The sequence below is a fragment of the Mus caroli genome, chromosome 7 (genome assembly GCF_900094665.2).
Source record: "Mus caroli chromosome 7, CAROLI_EIJ_v1.1, whole genome shotgun sequence".
Classification (NCBI taxonomy): domain Eukaryota; kingdom Metazoa; phylum Chordata; class Mammalia; order Rodentia; family Muridae; genus Mus; species Mus caroli.
The window spans coordinates 48,788,986-48,794,336 of NC_034576.1; positions in this window are offsets into that span (position 1 = coordinate 48,788,986).

The following is a 5,351-nucleotide window of genomic DNA, read 5'->3' on the forward strand; positions in this document are numbered from 1 at the left end:
CAGTGCTATACCGAGAAACTGTAGACCAGACTGGCCCCAACCTCAGAGCCTCCACCTCCCAAGTGCTAGGATTAAAGCATGAGCCACCATCACCTGGCAGAGTTTGTGTGTGTGTGTGTGGGGGGGGGTTGTTTTTGTTTTTTTTAATGAACTTGAGAAGCTGGAGAGATGGCTTGTTCTTGTAGAGGACCCAGGTTCAGTTCCCAGCACCACATGGTAGTTCATTAGTAACTTCGGTACCAGAGAATCTAACTGCCTCTGAACTGTGAACACTGCATGTGGTCCACATACAAAAATCAGGCAACACAATGATAAAATTCTTAAACAGTGTAATTTTAAAAAAAAAAAGAAAAATGAGGGCTGGAGAAATGGCTCAGTGATTAAGAGCACTGACTGCTCTTCCTAAGGTCCTGAGTTCAATTCCCAGCAACCACATGGTGGCTCACAACCATCTGTAACAAGATCTAGCACCCTCTTCTGGAGTGTCTGAAGACAGCTACAGTGTACTTACATATAATAAATAAATCTTTTTAAAAAAACAAAATGAAGCTTAACCACTGAAAAGCCCAATATCACCCCAAGTTTCTGGATGGCAATGGCCGTTAACAGGGCTGTCATAAACCAGACCTGTTCAGAACACGCAACTGCTGTATCTCACTTCTTAGGCAAAGCAGCCAGTGACACACAGCATCCTGAAGATTGTTCTATAGATTAGAAGTGATTTGGCGTTAGATGGCTCACTGGTTAAGAGCGCTGCTGCCCTGGCAGAGGACCCAAGTTTGTTTCCCAGAAGCCACGTGGCTGCTCAGAACTGTTAGTTCCAGGGTTCTGCTGTGAGCACCAGCATATACGTGGTGCACTTACACGCAGGCAGAACACTTCGTGCACATAAAACAAATAGTCAGGCTTAACTGAGTTAGCTGATGGTTTGGGAAGCGTGTCTTACCTTCTGCAAAGAAGCTGAGACAGCTAACTAAGGTTCTTAAGATTAGTCCGGCCGGGCGTGGTGGCGCACGCCTTTAATCCCAGCACTTGCGAGGCAGAGGCAGGCGGATTTCTGAGTTCGAGGCCAGCCTGGTCTACAAAGTGAGTTCCAGGACAGCCAGGGCTATACAGAGAAACCCTGTCTCGAAAAACCAAAAAAAAAAAAAAAAAGATTAGTCCGCAATCATACTAGGTGACTTTGTGATATTTCCTTCATTCTGAAAAGGTAATGGATTGCTGAGTACCCGGGAAGTACCTTCCTGCACTGCACACACTAGAGCCAGGTTGGAAAGCTGCCAGTTTTAAACTTAGGTCCGCAGTCTCCGGTGTCAGGTCTTGCCTGGGATTCCTCAGGGTTACCTCTGCCCTTTCCCAGTTTAGCTTGTTCAAGACTCAGCTGTTTGAGTTCTGGAGGCCAGGGCCGTCTTAGTTATTTTCAGCTCTTAAACTGTCCAGAGCTGGGGCATTACCTTAACCTGATTAAGGCGTGATTAGCCTTGTGTGTAATCCATCCTCCCTGTTTGGATGTGGATTAAAGTCACCGAAGAGACTGGAAACCTTGCCATCTAGTGGTTCTCAAACTTGATAGTCAACAAAACTTTGTTTTAGTACAATCTTTCACTTACTTGTAACAGATCCAGCCCCTTGCCAGGCAGGGTGGCACACCTGTAATCCTAGCGCTAGGGAGGCAGAGGCAAAAGGAACACTGCAAATTTCAGGCCACCCTGACCTTTATCATGAGTGCTGGGCTATCCAGGGCCATATGGCCATACCTTGTCTTTAAAAATAGGAGCTCCTCCCACCCTCCCAAAGCAACACAGCATAAATTGCCTCCCCAGACCCCTGGCCACCACTCCTTTGAAGTGAGTGAAGTTGGAAGAACAGGTAAATTTTGTATAAAATTTTACGTAGCTGTTATCACAGGAATAAATAGTAAACGTGCAAACCTAAGTCCTAGTGCAGCAGTTACAGCAAGCATGAGCAAATCAAACAAGGCTCACCTCCATACTGGCGATAGTCAAGAAATGGACTCGCCTTCTTGTCTGGTATCAATTCAGCCTCACTAGATGTCAGTAGACATCAAAGGCCTTCAGTACTCTCAAATGTCTTCCTCTCTAGGAGCTAGTAAAGAACAGAGCTGTGAAATACTCATTACTGCTCAATAATGTTCACTTTAAAAACCTTGAAAAGCGCTGGGTGTGGAGGTGTATGCTTGTAATCCCAGCACCAGAGAGACAGCGAGGAAGGTCAGGACTTCAAGACCATCCTCTGTGCGGGCTATAGTTTTTATTGTCAGCTTGACACAAGTCGGGTTCGTTTTGAAAGAGGCACCCTCAATTGAGAAAATGCCCCTATTCTATTGGCCTGTGGGTAACCTGTGATGAATTTTCTTTATTGGTGGTGATGGACCCAGCTCACTGTGAATGGGGCCACCCTGCACGGCCCTGTTCCTGTAAGACAGCAGGCTGAGCCAGCCAGTAAGTAGCACTCCTCCATGGCCTCCGCTTCAGTTCCTGCTTCCAGGTTGCTTCTCTACTTGAGTTCCTACCCGATCCCCTCGTTGAGAGACTATTAATAAGAAATGTAAGACAAAGTAAACCGTTTCCTCCTCAAGTTGTTTTTGGTCATGGTGTTGTATCCCAATAGAAGCTCAAACACTAGAAAGGTGCGCTCTGCTACATAGTAAGATTGGGGACAACCTAGGTTACTCTGAGACTCTGTCTGGTTTTTGTTTGTTTTTTTTTTTAAAAAGGGGGGCATCATTTGTATTTATTTATTTATTATTTTATTTTTTGTTTTTTTTTTAAATAGTGTTTCTCTATGTAGCCCTGGCTGGCTGTCCTGGACTTCACTCTGTAGACCAGACTGGCAAACTCTCAGAGATCCACCTGCTTCTGCCTCCTGAGTGCTAGGACTAAAGGCCTGTGCCACCACGCCCAGCCATGTAACTCGGTTTTTTTTTTGTTTTGTTTTGTTTTTGTTTTTGTTTTTGTTTTTTTGTTTTTTTCGAGACAGGGTTTCTCTGTATAGCCCTGGCTGTCCTGGAACTCACTTTGTAGACCAGGCTGGCCTCGAACTCAGAAATCCGCCTGCCTCTGCCTCCCGAGTGCTGGGATTAAAGGCGTGCGCCACCACGCCCGGCTTGTAACTCGGTTTTTAAGATGTACTGTCATAGTGTGTGAAGTAGAAAAACTCCCTTTGCTTGTTACCCTGACCTAGGTCTCATGCTGCCTCTAACGCTCCGCACTTCCTTACAGACAGTTTTCTCAGTACTTGAGTTCTTTGTTCTAACTAGAAACCTAAGGTTTTCAGACACAGAGACTATGCCCATGGCCCTTTAGATAATGCTTGGCAAAGAGGCTCGACCCAGAAGAGGAATCCGATAGCGGCCCTGCCTTTCCCAGCCAGACTCTGGTGAAGTTTGGACCTATCCATTGACATTCCATTTCCGGCACCTGTTCTTACTGGCGTCCAGACTCAAACAGATCCTTGGCCTTTTGTTTGTACCAACAGATCCTTACTGTTCTACATTGAAACCCAGAGAGAAGTGTGCCAGCGGGCCTCTGGGAGTAACGGAGTTAGCCTTGGCTGCTGACGAGACGTGGCATCCCAGAGCTGTCCAGCAGGGCACAGACTCTGGACTAGGTTATTTGGATTCCAGTCCCAACTACTGCAGCTCACTGACTGTGTGACCTTGAACAGTTTACCCAGCCCGCCCACGCCTGTGCTTGTTCTACAGAAACCATCTGATGGTCCCTAAGGGACAGGCCTGAAGCACTGTGAACTCTCTGTTCACCCGAGGAACCTCACGGGAGTAGAGCACGTCGTGGGTGACTCCTGGTACTGGGGATGGACCTTGGGTAAACCGCTTGCCTGTGGGACTGGAGGCCGTAGTTCATTCCCCAGCAATGATGAGGGAGAAAATGGGATGTTAACAGGAAAGCCAACTGGACATAATGGGGTCTACAGGGCGTGTTTTCAAGACCATAACTACAGGCTTCAGCGCCCATGTCCTGAGACCTAAATACGGGGATTTCCTATGAAAACAGTAACATAGGCAAGAAGGAAAATGTCTTGCAGAACAAACAATTTTTCAGTTCCCATGAATAGATAAAGAAAAATCTAACATTAAAAAGAATAGTTTAACATTCAGAGCTCAGCCCATAGAGTTGGGGCACCTGAGTTCACAGTGCAGTGACTTAATCTGATGGTGCTTTCCGTACTCATTTGTAAAATGGGCATGGTAGCAGTACTCACAGATTTACTGGGAAGATTAAATAAGCTAATAAATATGAGGCCCTTCACTTAGTGTCTAGCCTCAAATGAGAGGCCCCTCGTGTCCTGTTGTCTATTAGTTATTACTTCTCCAGGCTGCAGGTCACAGCTTATTAGCTCTGCCTGCTGTGATGGCGACATTGGAGGAGAGCTAACTTTTTTCTTTGTACAACTAGGCATGTGCATAATGTAAAAGGTCAAAGGGGCCAAAGGCACACATGTGAACACGTCGTGTCTGCTGACCTCCGGCCCCGCCCCTTATCACTTCACAGTCAGCCACTTCAGCCTGCCAAGCTACTATTCTTCATTCGGTTTCCTTATCTCCTGACTACCATGGCAGCTGGTTCTGCTCTTAACCCCCACTTCCTTCCCCCTCTTGCCTCTCAAGAGTCACTTCACAGACTTTTTCAATAAATAACAGTGCAACAGTGCGAACACTTTTCTTAGGCAAAAGGGTAAAAGGGCCCTGTCACCTTTAAACGGACTAATTTGAGGGGCTTACTGAGGGGACTGTTGCATGGAGGTGTGCCCAGCACGTAGAGTAACCACAGATGTACATAACCCAAGCCTAGGCCTGGACGGTGATTAGAAAAGGTGTCACCAAGACAGAAGATGCCAAGAGTTAAGGGCACAGTCTACCGTGCTCCCTCAGGCAGGATACCCTCCCATTCTCCACACTTGCATGGGATGAGTTTCTTTGTGCTCTGTTCCGGTCAGTCCCCACACCCCAGAGTGATGTGAGAGACCAGCATTGCAGCTGACCGGGGTGCCTTCACCTTCTCAACCCCTAGCTCCCCCTTTCTCTTAGGGGCTCCGGTGGTAGAGAGCTTGCCTAATGTGCAGGAAGCCCTGGTTCAGTTTTGAGCACCACACAAACCAGGCATGGTGGTACACAGCGGTAATCACCACATATTGGAGGTGAAAGCAGGAGGGTCAGGAGTTCAAAGGCATCCTCCTCACTACGAAGCAAGTTTGAGACCGCCCTAGGGTACGTTGGGCCATTTTAAAAAAGAAAAAAATAAACTCTCTCACTGACTAGCTTACGCTTGTAAGCTCCTCACCAACCCAGTGTTTTCTTTTTTTTTTTTTTT